General features: G+C 35.7%; 1 non-coding gene across 1 annotated transcript; it reads right to left on the bottom strand.

Annotated features, from left to right (window-relative positions):
- Window positions 1-13,397: 13,397 nt before the first annotated feature.
- LOC112825519 (U6 spliceosomal RNA) lies at window positions 13,398-13,509 on the bottom strand. The gene has a single exon (XR_003208719.1). It is a non-coding gene; the product is annotated as a U6 spliceosomal RNA (small nuclear RNA).
- Between the last annotated feature and the right edge of the window lie 4,112 nt (window positions 13,510-17,621).

Raw genomic sequence — 17,621 nt, 5'->3', positions numbered from 1 at the left:
TACATACTTGTCATTCATAGGAGAGATATATCAGAATGAGAAGAGTGAGGACTCTAAGCAGTTTTCAGGTTGAAAGGATGAAATGAAGCACAAGTTCTGCTTTCACTTACTGAAGCAGGTGTGTAGTCAGCAAGTCTCTCTGGAGAGGCATTATTCCTAGCATTATAGAAGTTCCCGTTAATGCCCCTGCAATTAAGATTTTTATAGCATTTACTATTTGAAGTCAAAATTTCAGATTGGTACAAAGGGCGTGTGTGTGTGTGTGTGTGTGTGATTTATTTTAACTAACAAAAAATACTGATTGCAAACTCAGCTTTATTGTGGAATAGGAATGTGCCTGTATGCACAGCACATGTATGTGTGTGTGTGTATATGTATGTGTGTTACCCAGTTATATGCCTTTTTATATTTGAAATCATAAACATAAACTATTTAGAAACTCAGTAATCCTAAAGAATACATTTTCTTGTTTGATTCACAAGAACCTAGAGAGCATATCCCAAACTCTATTTGTTCAAAGAAATTGTAGAGGGGAAAATAGAGTGTGTTGATGATCTAAATCTAAGTAAATCATTTCTCATAAATAAAGATAGTTAATCATGAAGATGGTTTAAATACTTTTGCTCATATTTGTTTGTATCTGAAAATGTCTAGATAAGATGGAAAGCAAGTAGAACATAGAAACACAGGTCCAAGAAACAGCATTTTATAAAATACATCAACCACATTCATTATCCTCTAATAAAAAAAAAAATCTGTTTTAGGATCGCAGGTCTTCAAGTCATCAAAAATACACCAAGGCAAATTCCACATATCCTAATAGACAGATACGGTTTTTTATAAACCCCAAAAAGCTGTGACCTCTTATAGGAATATAGATACCAGGGGCTGTACATTAACTCATCAAAGGTAAATTGCTTTCACATTTTCCAATCAAGAACACAAGAGTGGTTTTTATGCCTGTAAATTGAATTCAGCATTATAGCAAAAATAAGAGATGCAACTTCATTTAACCGTAAAGTGAAGGCATATCTCCTTCCCTGCGACTATATATAATGTGTAGTCCTAAGTACAAGATAGTCAAACCAGTCCCCTCATTAATGACAGTTAAAAATCTTCAGCCTGTTTCTTTAACATCTCTGGAACATAAGCTTCTCGATGGAGACCATTTCGTCTATTTTTCTTATTCTTTATCCAGGCTGGTAAATGGTAGGTATTCAATAAAGATTTGTTAAATGAGCATTTGTTGTTTTTTCCCTATTATAGATCCTCCTCTGGTTGCTGAAGCATTGAACTAGAATGTTCATGTGAACTTTCTGGCTACTCTTCTCTCTCTAATGTCTCTTCATTAATATTCCCATCAACTCCTACAGTTTCCCCCAGCTTCTCTTTAGACACGGGTCCAAAAGACCCATCTCCCACCTTAACTTTTCCTGTAAGTTCTAATTTCTCTATTTATTAGAGAATTATTGAATTATTAATTCATTTTCCTTCCATGTCTTTTATGGATTTAAAACTTGGTATGAGCATTAAGAGCCTGGAATTGGAAAATTTGGTGTTAATTCATGGCCTTGCTAGCTATAAACTCCGTGCTGTAACTAAATTACATTATCCTTCCCAGTCTCTGAGCTTTAGTTTCCTCTTCTACAAAATAGAGATAAAAAAAAAATAGCTCCCTAAATTTATGAGAACAAAATTAAATCTATATAAAAGGCTTTTTATCAACTCCAGAGCATGGTACACATATAAGGGTGCTATCACCGTTGTCATTATTCCTTATGCCAAGGCTCTGCCAATTTTTCCATTGGTTAACAAGATCGGGCTTCTTATTTGACTTCCTACTTGACTGAAAGAAACATGAGACTGCAATCATCTAATTCATACTCTACATTAGCTCTCTCTCTAGTTCCAGCTGTTGCAGATTACTGTTCCTCAAGCACAACTCATGTCATGTTACTCCTTCATGGAAAATCCTCCCATGCCTGCCCTTTATCTATTCCTAAGTCCAAACTGTTTCACTTTGCGTTTAAGACCATAGCCTACTTTCCTTGTCTTATTCCTTTGATCCTGCTTCCTATTCATTTTGCTCTTGTCAAATTTTGTTCTGCATGTGACTCATCAAACTTTCCCTCTTTCACGATTCTTTCCATTCTATTAGTTTGAATGCCATTCCTCTTCAAGGTGTTCGAATTCTGTTTTTTAAGGCCCAATACACATGGTGTGTTAATTCTGTCCCTCTGAGAAACACATTGCAAGATGCAATTAGATATGCAAGATTTTTTTCCCTCAGGAAAGTCTGTGAAAGCTAAAGATGAGAGAGAAGAAGGCAAATACATGCAAGTCTGAAACACATGAAGGCAAGGTAGAAAGAATTACATAGGAAGAGAATCTTACTACAGCACAGTTCAGCGAAAGTTTCAACCAAGCCAGTATGAAATCCCCAATTCAGAGTCTTCCTGTTGAGGATTTGAACATCTCAAAAGAATGGGCTGGAATCAGTACCCCATCAAGCTCAGTCGTTGGCTGGCAAGAGCCAATGGAAAGACTAGCCTGGCTCCAACATAGGGAGGGGCCCCAAGGGTCAGCTGCTGGAACTCAGGGTCAGCTATTCTCTCCTCAGCAGGAGATCTGAGTGGTATATTTTCATGACCATCACACATGGCAACCTGTGACATTTTCATTCTTCTTTCAATCATCATGGTACTTTACCTCTCAAGCTCTCAGGAAATATCACTTTCAACCTCAAATTTAATTACATATGCCATAGGTTTCTTACTAGATTATAAGTTTACCTTTAGGGAATAAGTCATTTCTTTTTCATTTTTGCTTTTTTTCTAAAACACAGATTACATTTTGAAATATAGCTGTGGGCTTGGTAGCCATGGCATAGGTGCTCTGAGGAACTAAAATCAAGCTACGGAAAAAAACTGGGAAATACCATGTTTTGGTTATCTATTGATGTGTAACAAACTACTCTAAAACTCAGTGGGTTAAAATAACAGAAATTGCTTATTAGTCATGATTCTATGGGTTGGTGGGTTGACCGTGAATTGCCACTGCTTCATGTTGAAGGAGATCAGGACACACCACCCTGAAATATGCCATTTTGGCGCAGTGATTATTTTGAGCTGAAAGCACTTTCAATAAACAGCAGCTGAGCTTCCCCTTTTCTAGCTAAAATAGGCCAAAAAATTTCCCATTGAAAAGGGCCCTGTTTGTACCAGGAAGATAAGAACATCCTTATCATTAGGTACTTGGAGTTGACACTGAAATGGGTCTGTACAAAAAACTTGCTAAAATATCTCTGATCTTCCACAAGTTTTACTCCCCCACCATACCATATATCCCCTACTTATTACCCCAGAATTTACTGTCCCTAACCCAAAATCATTTGTCTTTTCATTACTTCACAAATGTATTGTTTCTTTGCCTAAAAAGTATGAAAGCTTTCTGCTCCAGTCACTTGGTCAGGAGAGAATTTTTCCTCTCCTACAATGTGGTATCAGGTAGGCCCCTGGGCAAAATAAGAGGTCTGAAGGGTTTCGTTTGCATAGTTAGCAGCTGAGACTGTCAGCCAGGGGCTCCTGTTCTCCATGCTGATCATCCCATATGGCTACTTTTCATTCTTCATATATCTTGTTATCTGGAATCCAATAAGAATATTCCAAGAGGACAGGTTAATGTCTAATGTTAGTATCGCGTTGGCCAAAGAGAGTCACCTGGCCATGCCTGGAGTTGTTATGGAGGGGAGGGGACTCACAAGGACATAACTATCAAGGATCATGTGTCACTGGGGGCCCCCAAATTTCAACCTCCCACATACCACTAAAATAAAATATGGGAAGTGGTTCATCAAAATATATTTTTGAATTGCAAAGATACAATAAAAGGATAGATGAAATAGGAATAAAGATACAAATTTTGAAAAAAAACTGAAAATAGAGGATGAGTCATATGATTTTGCAGGCCACTACTTTTTTATTATATATAACATTTTTCATTAATAAATTTTGCATGAGAGTGACAGAAATCTCAGTCAAGAAGTCTTAAACAAACAATACTTTTTAAGGAAATGTTCAGAGTAAAGATAGAGTTTTGTCAAATACTTTTAACATACACACACACCATATATAGTCTGTTCTTTGAGAATCTCGTACTACAATTATATCATGCACACAATCCCTACATAGACTAGATTTTTTAAAAATTGTAAGAAATTGGAATATTATTTAAAAATCCACAGTACAATGAAAACTAGGAGGGAAAAATATAAGGCGGTTATTAACATGAGCAATTTTAGAGTTGTGGTGCCTTTGTCCAATTACATTCGCAGGAGGCCTCAGCCAAATACTGCAACTATACAACTAACCAAATAGAGTAGAGAACAGATCAGGATAAACTTTTGTCAAACGATATAACTGTTTAAAATCAGCAGAGTTTCAGGGGACCTGGGTAGCTCAGTCATCGGGTGGCTGCCTTCGGCTCGGGTCATGATCCCAGAATCCTGGGATCGAGCCCCGCATCAGGCTCCCTGCTCAGCAGAAAGCCTGCTTCTCCCTCTCCCTCTCCCCCTGCTGTGTTCCCTCTTTTGCTGTCCCTCTATGTCAAATAAATAAATAAAATCTTAAAAAAAATAATAATAAAATCAGCAGAGTTTCAAGCTACAAGGTAATTGCCTCAAAGGGATACACTGTTCCATTAGGTGTCTGGAGTGACTAATGAAAGGCTGTTGGACTATTTTCAAAATTTAGAAACATGAGATAAGCAAACTCAAGAATTAAAGCAAATCATCAACATATTTTGCTTTTGCCTGGTGTTATATAAAGCCAGTATACTAGGCTTGGTTTTTATTCAATAATCAGAAACTCAGAAATTTGCTTTCTTTGATTACCATGAAATGGGGAAATACTTTTAGCTCTAGGAAAAGAACTGTGTCTACAGGTCCCAAAATAGTGCCTGATTTGTGGCAGGTAATCAACATTATTTGTTTAATAAATAAATGTCTGCCAATTAATTTGGCGATTTGCTAGAGAAAATATCTTCAAACACAGGATTCATGAGAAAAAATACAAATGAAGACTCTGTTATTGAGAAAGGAGTTTTATATCATCTAGATACTGAACTATCCCATGTGTTATCATTAGCTATGTGACTAAATATGAATCAAAGGTAAAATTAAATGGCATTCCTCAATAGTTCTACAGGATGACACCCTAGGCACTGCCAAACAAATGACTTAGTATCTGGTGATAGATTCTAAATGTTCATTCGGGTATCACTAGACAATGAGCAACTGTAGCTCTTATATGAGACATGATTTTAGGAATCATTTTTGATGTATTGATGTTTTGTAAGTTAAGGCAGATGCTCCTATACTGAAACTTCTGCATTAACCAAGGCCTGGGTTTGATCGATGTCCCACCTCATTATTGCTATGCACATAGAATTGCACCTCTCCTGCCTCCACACATGGTCACTGAATCATTGAAGAGTATTCTAGGTGTGAAAGTATTTATTTCCTTTTCCTCCAGGAATCCCAAATTACTTAAGAACATAATTCCCTGTATTTTAAAATACCCATTTTTAAAGGCATTCATAATGCTTTTGAGGCAACAACATCTCTTAATGTCTTTGAAAGTGAGAGGTCACATACTAGTGTCCTCCCATAGATCTTGAGGAACAGTCTAATGACTTGGCAGTAAGTCAGTCATGGAACTGAACTGAGAACATAGCTTGCCTGTCACAATTCTGCACCACCTCTTTCAGCACAACTATCAAAACCTCAAAGTATTTCAAGTACTGAAAAGCATGGCACATATAATTTTTTTTACTCATTTTAACTAGTGTATGAATTGAAAATGTATGCATTTGAAATATTACTTCGGATAATTTGTGTAGGCAAACAAAATGTAACCAAAATATTTCTTCTGACACCTAATACAATTATAAAAGATTTAATTGCTTAAATACATTTTGATACTTATCCTAGGAAGACCTGGAACAGCTCTGTCAGGAATGTAATCGTACCTCTACTATATAATACTATAAATTAAAAATATATATTTATATACATTACCAGAAGGCAAATGACATGCATAGAATACCCTTCAAAAGTCTACAGAATAATGTATTAGTCTATGTCTTAAATACGTGAAAAGATATTACACCATTTTTAATTGTATGTGCAATTTTTAAAGATATGTAAAAATCATAAAAACAGGTAAGTGCTTTATGGACATATGTTCAAAACATCTTAAGCATCTTCGTAACAGTGTGACAATGCTTTCAGGATCAGGCATAAACTCTTCTTATAAACAAGTCCATTCATTTGACATGTAATATTAACTCTAGTAAAACATGATTAAACATCATTAGATCCTCTTAACAGCGTAAGCCCTGAATAATCCTTGTCATTTCTTTCAAATTGTTAAAGTATTTGAAAGATTAAATATTGTAATGAATTATTTTCAAGTTTTGAATCTTATTTTTAGTATTAAGACTTTAAATATTATTGAGTAGGAAAACTAATTAAATGAAAATCACTCCTTATCTGGGAAGAACAGTTACCAAATTGATAAAAGAGAGTTTTACTGTGAAGGATAATTGTTCTATGTCAACTAAGATGTTTTAACTTGATTAGACATTAGAGTACAGATCTTTTGAAATAAATATGTATACTGAATGGAAATACATCTGCAAACATTAATATATTTGTAAATTGTTTTGAAATCAGTTATTAAAGGCACTGATAACATCCTTGTAGATAAATTTGGTTTCCGCAAAAAGAGTTCCAGTTCCAGACCAACTGGGATAGACTTCTTTCATCCCATTTCTGCCACTAAGTTCAAGTAAAACTCTGGACATAACACAACAGATATCATAAGAAAGGAATGAAAGGTGAGAAGAAGAAGGCATATCTTGGTATTTGAGGAATGACACAGCAGTGGGTTCTCTGGGTCATCTTTTTGCTTTTCCTATATTCCAGACTGGGGGCTAGAGAAGCTGGCAACCCAGAAATGTCAATAGACACAGACAAAAAAAAAAAAAAAAAATTCTTTGGCTGTTCTCTCTAGCCAAAGAATCAGTAATCAGTAACTTTCTTCAGCCAACATCACACACGCACACACACACACACACACACACACACACACACACACACAAACATGCTCTCACCACTTCACCATCACCACCTCTCCCTTCTCTCCTTCCCCCTTCCCTTGTAATGTCATCAAAGGCGAAGTGGAGAGCCTGGGCTTGCAACCCTGCCCAGCCTTAGAAGGTGGCATTACACGACCCCAGTTATGCTTGTATCAGTGGAGGCCAAAGGGTAGACCACCACCCTGCACAGGCAGGAGGAACTCCCTCCCATCCCAACCAGAGTGCTGAGAGAGAGAGAGAGCTAGGGAAAGGGATTCCTTAAACCTATATGTGATGTCCTAGGCTGACCTCTGAGTAACCCATATGAAAACCTGACCAGATTTAGCATTACAAAATATTTGAGAGCTGGACAACTGTTCAGAAAAGCACCAGGATTTTCTGACTAGCCTCTGAGTACCACACAAAGCAGAGTAGAGTAGTACTGCAAAGATGGAAAACTAAATTACCATTGGAGCCACAAATGTAGACCAGAACTTGTATGCTGAACCTAGACAAGGTGACTGCCTGATAAAACAGATTTAAATATGACCCAGAGTCTAATACCATAATACCCAGAATGTCCAGGATATATTAGAAAATCACTTGGCATATCAATAACCAGGAAAATCACAGCTGGAATATTGAACAGATAATTAACAGATAGCAACCCCAAGGCAAATCAATTATCAGAATTACCTGACAAGAGTTTTCAATGCTGCCACCTAAAAATACTTCAGTGAGCAATTACAAACACTATTGAAACAAGGCAAAAAGATAGAAAATTTCAACAAAATAGTAGAAGGTTAAAAAAAAAAGAACCAAATGGAAATTATAGATTGAGGTTGAAAAAAAACACAAAAACCAAAATAAAAATTTCACTGGATATGCTCTCTAACAGAATAGAGATGACAGAAGAAAGAATCGATACATTTGAAGACCAATCAATAAAAGTCACAAAATCTGCACAACAGAAAGAGAATAGATCGAAAATAAAAAATGAACAAAACTTCAAGGACATGTGGACAATAAAGAAGATCTAAAACTTATGTTGTTAAAGTTCCAGAAGAAGAGAAAAATGTCAGCCTCAAAAAATATTTGAAGTAGTGACTAAAATTTCCCAAATTTGGCAGGAGGTACAAGCTTTCATATTTAAGAATATTGATAAATTTTAAAAACTAGAAAACCAGACCAAAAGACATCATAATCTGATTTCTGAAAACCAAAAATAAAGAAAAATAATCTCAAAAACAGTTAGTACAATATGACACATTACCTACAAATGAACAACAAATCAAATGATAATGGACTTCTCATCTGAAACCATGAAGGCCAGAAGAAGTTGGCAAAACATTTTTCAAGTGCTGAAAGGAAAGAACATCAACCCAAAACAAATTTCTATATACTTCAGGAATGAAGGGAAAATAAAGACATTTTCAGATGAAGATAACTAAGGTAATTTATTGCCAACAGACCAGACTAACCATATAGCTCTCGGAAGTTCTTTGGTCAAAAAGGAAATGACAGAGGGAAACTTAGAACATCAGGGAAGGAAACAGGGCTATAGAATGTTCTTTGTTTAATAGAATGTAAAGATAGGGGTATATGTAAGAGAATATTCTCATTTTGAGTATTTAAAATTAAACTCTTTTGAAGACTTAGAACTGCTCTGTCCGATACACACACTGATCATATGGCTATCGAGCATTTGAATCTACTCTGAGTGGAGATGTGCTACATGTATAAAATATACCTTAAATTTCAAAGGTCTAGTACAAAAAGTATAAAATATTCTATTGATGTTTTTGTTAATTATATGTTGAAATGATAATATTTTGGATATATTGGATTAAATAAAATAGGTTATTAAAATTGAAATCAATTTCATCCTTTTTTTTAGTGTGGCTATTACAAAATTTAAAATTACATATGTGGCTTCCATTTGTGGTTTGTTTATATTTTTATTGGGCATTGTTAATCTAAAGGGCTTGACATTCACATTCTTTCATGAATAACTACTAGAAGATGCCCTTCAGTGACACAAATTTAAAACTAGTAGAATCCAGTAAACCACAATCTTTTGTTCAAACATATTGATATATTTAAATAACTCCTGGTACAAAATCTTAGGAGAGTGTAGTTTCAGGAGAATGTTATAAAGGACTCTTCAGTAGGCACGTAAATTAACTTTTTTTACTTAAATTCAATTAATTAACACATAGTGTATTATTAGTTTCAGAGGTAGAGTTCAGTGATTCATCAGTCTTATATAATACCCAGTGCTGGTTACAATCATATGCCTTCCTTAATATCCATCACCCAGTTACCCCATTATTCCACACCTCTCCCCTCCAGTAACCCTCAGTTTGTTTCCTATGATTAAGAGTCTCGTATGGTTTGTCTCCCTCTCTGATTTCATCTTGTTTTATTTTTCCCTCCCTTCCCCCATGATTCTCTGTTTCGTTTCTTAGATTCCACATACTAGTGAGATCATATGATAATCATCTTTCTCTGATTGACTTATTTCACTTAGCATAATACCCTCTACTTCCATCCACGTCATTGCAAATGGCAAGATTACATTTTTTTGATGACTAAGTAGTATTCCATTGTATATATATACACCACATCTTCTTTATCCATGCATCTGTCGATGGACATCTTGGCTCTTTCTATAGTTTGACTATTATGGACATTGCTGCTATAAACTTTGGGGTGTGGGTGTCCCTTCAGATCATTCATTTGTATCTTTGGGGTAAATACCTATTAGTGCAATTGCTGAGTCATAGGGTAGCTCTATTTTCAACTTTTTGAGGAACCGCCATATTCTTTTCCAGAGTGGCTGCATCAGCTTACATTCCCACTAATAGTGTAAGGGGTTTCCTCTTCCTCTACATCTTTGCCAACATTTTTTTTTCCTGACTTGTTAATTTTAGCCATTCTGACTGGTGTGAGGTGGTATCTCATTGAGGTTTTGATTTGGATTTCCCTGATGCTGAATGATGTTGAGCACTTTTTCATGTGTCTGTTGGCCATTCGTATGTCTTCTTTGGAGAAATGTCTGTTCATGTCTTCTGGCCATTTCTTGACTGGATTATTTGTCCTTTGGGTGTTGAGTTTGATAAGTTCTTTATAGATTTTGGATACTAGCCCTTTATCTGATATGTCATTTGCAAATATCTTCTCCCATTCTGTCAGTTGTCTTTTGGTTTTGTTGATTGTTTCCTTTGCTGTGCAAAAGCTTTTTATCTTGATGAAGTCCCAATAGTTCATTTTTGCCTTTGTTTCCCTTGCCTTTGGAGACCTATCTAGCAAGAAGATGCTGCGGCCAAGGTCAAGAGGTTACTGCCTGTGTTCTCCTCTAGGATTTTGATGGATTCCTGTCTCAGATTTAGGTCTTTCATCCATTTTGAGTCTATTTTTATGTGTGGTGTAAGGAAATGATCCAGTTTCATTCCTCTGCATGGGGCTGTCCAATTTTCCCAACACCATTTGTTGAAGAGACTTTTTTCCATTGGACATTCTTTCCTGCTTTGTTGAAGATTAGTTGACCATAGAGTGGAGGGTCCATTTCTGGGCTTTCTATTCCATTCCATTGATCTATGTGTCTGTTTTTGTGCCAGTACCATACTGTTTTGATGATTTCAACTTGGTAATATAGCTTGAAGTCCAGAATTTGTGATGCCTCCAGCTTTAGTTTTTTTTTCAACATTCCTTTGTCTATTTGGGGTCTTTTCTGATTCCATACAAATTTTTGGATGGTTTGTTCCAGCTCTGTGAAAAATACTGATGGTATTGTGATAGGGATTGCTTTGAATGCATAGATTGCTTTGCGTAGCACAGACATTTGAACAATTTTTGTTCCTCCAATCCATGAGCATGGAATGTTTTTCCATTTCTTTGTATCTTCCTCAATTTCTTTCATGAATGTTCTATAGTTTTCTGAGTACAGATCCTTTGCCTCTTTGGTTAGGTTTATCCCTAGGTATCTTATGGTTTGGGGTACAATTGTAAATGGGATCGACTCCTTAATTTCTCTTTCTTCTGTCTCATTGTTACTGTGTAGAAATTCAACTGATTTCTATGCATTGATTTTATACCCTACCACTATATCCTGCTGAATTCATGTATGAGTTCTAGCAGTTTTGGGGTGGAATCTTTGGGTTTTCCATATAAAGTGTCATGTCATTTGCAAAGAGTGAGAGTCTGACTTCTTTTTTGCCAATTCAGATGCCTTTTATTTCTTTTTGTTGCCTGATTGCTGGGGCTAGGACTTCTAGTACTATGTTGAACATAGTGAGAGTGGACATCCCTGCCAAGTTCCTGACCTTAGAGGAAAATCTCTGTTTTTCCCCATTGAGAATGATATTTGCTGTGGGTATTTCATAGATGGCTTTTATGATATTGAGGTATGTTCCCTCTATCCCTACACTGTGAAGAGTTTTAATTAAGAAAGTATGTTGTACTTTGTCAAATGCTTTTTCTGCATCTATTGAGAAGATCATGTGGTTCTTGTCCTTTCTTTTATTAAGATAGTTTATCACATTGATTGATTTGTGGATGTTGAACCACCCTTGCAGCCCAGGAATAAATCCCACTTGGTTGTGGTGAAAAATCATTTTAATGTACTGTTGGATCCTATTGGCTAGTATCTTGGTGAGAATTTTTGCATCCATGTTCATCAGGGATATTGATCTGTAATTATCCCTTTTGATGGGATCTTTGTCTGGTTTTGAGATCAAGGTAATGCTGGCCTCATTGAAAGAGATTGGAAATTTTCCTTCCATTTCTATTTTTTTGAAACAGCTTCAGAAGAATGGCTATTAATTCTTCTTCAAATGTTTGGTAGAATTCCCCTGGGAAGCCATCCAGCCCTGGACTCTTGTTTATTGGGAGATTTTTGATTACTGCTTCAATTTCCTTGCTGGTGATGGGTCTGTTCAGGTTTTCTATTTCTTCCTGTTTCAGGTTTGGTAGTTTATATGTTTCTAGGAATGAATCCATTTCTTCCAGATTGCCTAATTTGTTGGCATATAGTTGTTCATAATATATTCTTATAATTATTTATATTTCATCAGTGTTGGTTGTGATCTCTCCTCTTTCATTCATGATTTTATTTATTTTGGTCCTTTTCCTTTTCTTTTTGATAAATCAGGCCAGGGGTTTATTGATCTTATTAATTCATTCAAAGAACTAGCTCCTAGTTTCTTTGATCTTTTCTACTGTTCTTTTAATTTCTATTTTACTGATCTCTGCCTTAATCTTTATAATTTCTCTTCTCCTGCTGGGTTTAGGCTTTAAATTGCTGTTCTTCCTCCAGCTACTTTAGATGTAAAGTTAGGTTGTGTATTTGAGACCTTTCTTGTTTCTTGAGAAAGGCTTGAATTGCTATATACTTTCCTCTTAGGGCCGCCTTTGCTGCATCCCACAGGTTTTGAACAGTTGTGTTTTCATTTTCATTTGTTTCCATGATTTTTTTTAATTCTTTAATTTCCTGGTTGATTCATTCTTTAGTAGGATGCTTTCTAACCTCCATATATTTGAGTTCCTTCCAAATTTCCTCTTGTGATTGAGTTCAAATTCCAAAGCATTGTGGTCTGAAGATATGCAGGGAATGATCTCAGTCTTTTGGTACTGGTTGAGACCTGATTTGTGACCAGTATGTGAACTATTCTGGAGAATGTTCCATGTGCGCTTGAGAAGAATATGCACCCTGTTGCTTTAGGATGGAATGCTCTGAATATATCTGTAAAGACTATCTGATCCAGTGTGTCATTCAAAGCCCTTGTTTCCTTATTGATATTCTGCTTAGACCATCTGTCCATTGCTCTGAGGGGGTGTTAAATTCCCCTACTATTATTGTATTGAATGTGTTTCTTTAATTTTGTTAATAATTGGTTTATATAAATGGCTGCTCCCATGTTGGGGACATAAATACTTACAATTGCTAGATCTTCTTGTTGGATAGACCCTTTAACTATGATATAGTGTCCTTCCTCATCTCTTATTACAGTCTTTGGTTTAAATTCTAATTTGTCTGATGTAAGGATTGATTCCCCAACTTTCTTTTGATGTCCATTAACATGATAAATGGACACTTTCAATCTGGAGGTGTCTTTGGGTCTAAAATGAGTTTCTTGCAGAAAGCATATTGATGGGTCTTGCTCTTTTATCCAGTCTGATACTTTGTGTCTTTTGATTAGAGCATTTAACTCATTTATATTTAGAGTAACTATTGAAAGATTCGAATTTAGTGCCATTGAAAAAATATGGAATGCTTCACAAATTTGCGTGTCTCATCCTTGCACAGGGACCATGCTAATAATCTTTTCTGTATTGTTCCAATTTTAGTATATGTGCTGCTGAAGTGAGCACAAGGCATGTAAATTATCTTAAGTTAGGTGTCTTATACAAGAGAAAGAGTTGCTGACTAAATACAGGCCTTGTTTTAAAAAACTTTTGGTCAAGATTTTACATTGGGATAACCTCTAAAAACACAATTGCAGTCTATAGCTTAAAACAGCCAAGGAGAAAAGGAGGGGAAATACAGAGAGCTTTCTCAAACCAAAAGAAGTAAAAGATAAATAGACAAATAGAAAATAAAGGAAAAGGATTATAAACAGAAATTATAGAATGACATGTTGAAAGTGAATATAAATATAAAAGTGACAGAAAAATGAACCCACCTATTAAGAGACAGAGCATATCATATAGGGGAAAAGACCAGTAATCATGTAAAAGCATTTCAGTTTCACTTAAATAAATGCAAATAGAAAAATCAATGAAATACCATTTTTACATATTAAATTGAAAAAATGGGGTCAAGCTTATCAAAAGTGAACTTGCTTAAACAGTATTAGTAAGAATTGAAATTGTTATACCCTTTTAGAAGGGAAAATTGACAAAAGCCTGTTCACGACGATGTAACATATAATACTAAAACTCAGATTATACATGAATGTCTAACAATGGAAAATTATTGAATAATTGATAGTACATCTGTGCTGTTAAATATTAGACAGCCATTAAAATAAAGTTCTCAAATAACATGTACTAAGATGGAAAGTGCTTAGAACTTAATTGAATAAAGCATGATATGCAATTGAATGACAATACTGTTAAGAAAACTACACATTTAGGGGCACCTGGGTGTCTTAGTCAGTTTAGCATCTGCCCTTAGCTCAGGTCATGATCTCAGGTTCCCTTTTCAGCAGGGACTCTGCTTCCTCCTCCGCCCCTCCCCCCACATGCATGCTCTCTCTCTCTCAAATAAATAAATAAAATCCTAAAAAAAGAAATCTATACATTTAATTAATTTATATAAGTGTGTTCATTTTTTAAAGTCAGTGTGATACTTAAATTTAAAATATAAATATTTTAATTTATTTTCTGCCAATGATCAAGAAAAGAGATGCTTACATTCCAAAATGAAGTGTGAGACCATCATGTGGAACTTACAAAAGGAGACTGTGGAAAACCACTTGTTTGCAACTCTCTCGTTCACAACAAGAGGGGAAGTAGAAGATCGAAAGAGTTGGCTAGAGTGTTTGGTGTGCTGCTGTGCATGGCATCCATCCACTCTCCTCCCCAAGGAAGGAGAATGAATGAAATTCTCCCTTCACCTCAACTAAAGAGAGAGGACATAGGAAACTAGTCATAGAACTTAATATTTGTTGCCTGCAGTTGACGTACATGATGGACAGATGTCTGAATGAGCTTGAGAAATTTAAGGATGAGTAATTCCCTGACAGGTTCACCTCCTAAGGGAAGAAGAAGTACTTTTGCACTGGGATCTGCTTCTTTCCCCAAGATCGTCTTAACAAAGTATATCTGGGGAACCAGATGTGGGTATCATGTGAGAGATAGCCTGGTAGGCTTGCATTGGTATTGCCTGGGATTGCCCAGCAGAGGGGCAATGGAATCCCAACAGTGAATGAGAGCTTATACAGCAGTAAAACACTGAAAACCAGGGAGAAAAAAAAAAAGCAAGAAGCCATCACCTGGCCAAGAGAACTGCATGTGAAGACTCCCATTAGGCAGAAGCGTCATGCAAAGCAGTCTCCAAAGAACCCAAGAAAGATTCTGATGAGGGACTACTTTTGAACATTTCTGTACCCAGGGCGCCTAGGTGGCTCAGTTGGTTAAGCGATTGCCTTCGGCTCAGGTCATAATCCTGGAGTCCCGGGATCGGGTCCCGCGTCAGGCTCCCTGCTCAGCTCGGAGTCTGCTTCTCCCTCTGACCCTACCCCCTCTCTCATGCTCTCTCTCTATCTCATTCTCTCTCTCAAATAAATAAATAAAATCTTTTAAAAAAATCTTAAAAAAAAAACATTTCTGTACCCAATGAGCACATTTCAGCTCTGAATAGTATTAGTCAAATAGAAGAGTGTCTGACTCCCTACAAGAATAAATATACTTTATGATTATATCCCACAAGATATACTTGATCCACATGGCAGTTACATTGGGAAGAAAGAAAAAAGATTAGAAGGGTATCTATCTCTAGTAGAAGTAATATTTGGGGACATAGCAATGGGATTACTACTGACTTTTCTTTTAATAAGAAGATTTTTATAAAATCAACAGATGTTTCTTATCTTGTAACCAAATAGGATTTGTAGTGCATGGTTGCCTGGTCCCCTAGATCATAATGAAATGTCGCTATTTAGCTACTACATAAGTTTCTTTTTTAAAAAAAGGAGGGATGGTGGGACTCCTGGGTGGCTCAGCTGATTAAGCATCAGACTCTTTGGTTTCGGCTTAAGTGATGATCTCCAGGCTGTGAAACTGAGCCCTGCGTTGGGCTCTGCACTCAGCACAGAGTCTGCTTGATATTCTCTCTCCCTCTCCCTTTGCCCCTCTCCTGCGCACCCTCTTGCTTTCTCAATCTCTCTCTCTCTCTCAAATAAATAAATAAATAACATCTTAAACAAAAATTGGGATGTTTTCTCCCTGAAGAGCTACTGCAGTCCTACAATAACGCTAATATGTATTCAAACTACAGTTTATTCCTTAAAATCTCAACATAATACATTAAACATATTTTTTGATCTTATATATTATAAATTTTAAGTTGCACTAACAAAAAAAAAACAGTGTATTAAAGAGGTTTTTTTTTTTTTTCATCTGTAGTTAATATAGTTGGGTCAGAAAACAGGGTTAGGCACTGGGGAGGGGAGTCTATCATATATGCACAGAACTAATGCTTCATAGGGCTCATTTATGTTTTCTAACCACACTTAAAAATTTTGTGCACATACACATTTAGACATAATATTTTATATATTCTATAACTTCTTTTTACTCATAAAATTATCACATATTTTTAAAAATTTACTATAAAAATATGTTTATAATATTATTTGTTATCTTCTAGTGAAGAATTTTTAGCAATTTTCCCAGTAAAATATCTTTAATTTGGGAGGCATGCATTCCTGGACAATGATAAAGACTTGATTTAAGACCTTTGCTATACTTTTTCTAATTTATAAAAATGCCCAATCTCCTTCATAAGAGTATTAGGATTTAATTAATCACTTGACTCATTGAGAATATAAAGTGCTAGATCAGTGTGAAGATTTTTCAGTTATAGTTTTTTCCATCACCAGAAATGTAGAGCTATGCATTAATTTCTACTTAACTCTCACAGATTAAAAAAAATTTTAATGTAAATATTAAAAACAATGATCTGAAATATTAGTGTCACTAGTGGTGTGGTTTTGGTGATGGTGAGTATACAATTGAATGTCATAAGAGAAAGGATGCACAGAGAAATTCTCTATTTTCTTCATGGTATTTTCATGAATCGGATGGGATCCAGTAGTTAAAACATAAATATTATGACTGAACTCGTAAAAAACAACTGAAAAAATCAAATATAATAAGAAGTTTATATGTCCACTTTGATAATATAAAACAAGCATATGTGTCTATGTGTGTGTGTGTGTGTTTATGCTTCTGTGTCTGTGGGGAGAGAGAGAGAGGCACCTAAAGTGTGGTAGACAGAATTCCAAAATGGCCCCCAAGATTCCTTTCCCATGGTGTATTTACCCTGTATATGTTCTTCCTGAGTGTAGCCAGAGCTTATGGATATGAGGGGATAATCACTTCCATGATTTGGTTACATTATACAAGACACTTATATAGCCCACAGGAAAGATCTCATGCTGATTTTGAGGAATTAAGTTGTCAAATGAGAGTGCAGGCTCTAGGACCTGAGAGTGACTCCTGGCTGAAAGCAGTGTCTGCACACAGCTGTGTTCCTTTCTCAAGGTTCTGAGGAGAATCAGTTTCCTACATTGTCCCAGCTTTTAGAGGCCACCTAAATTCTTTAGCTATTGGTCCATTAACTTTGATTCTTTAAGATAAAAATAAAATACAGTAAAAAGAGTAGGAATAAAATATATAATTCACTTTATTATTCCAAAAACCCCTCTCCAGTAAAAAAGTCAATCCTGATTAATATTACCATTAATGATATTCATCAT

Source organism: Callorhinus ursinus, unplaced genomic scaffold (genome assembly GCF_003265705.2).
Source record: "Callorhinus ursinus isolate GAN/ISIS: 27379988/994484 unplaced genomic scaffold, GSC_fseal_2.0 scaffold4, whole genome shotgun sequence".
NCBI lineage: Eukaryota > Metazoa > Chordata > Mammalia > Carnivora > Otariidae > Callorhinus > Callorhinus ursinus.
This window is presented reverse-complemented; position numbering and strand designations above follow the sequence as displayed.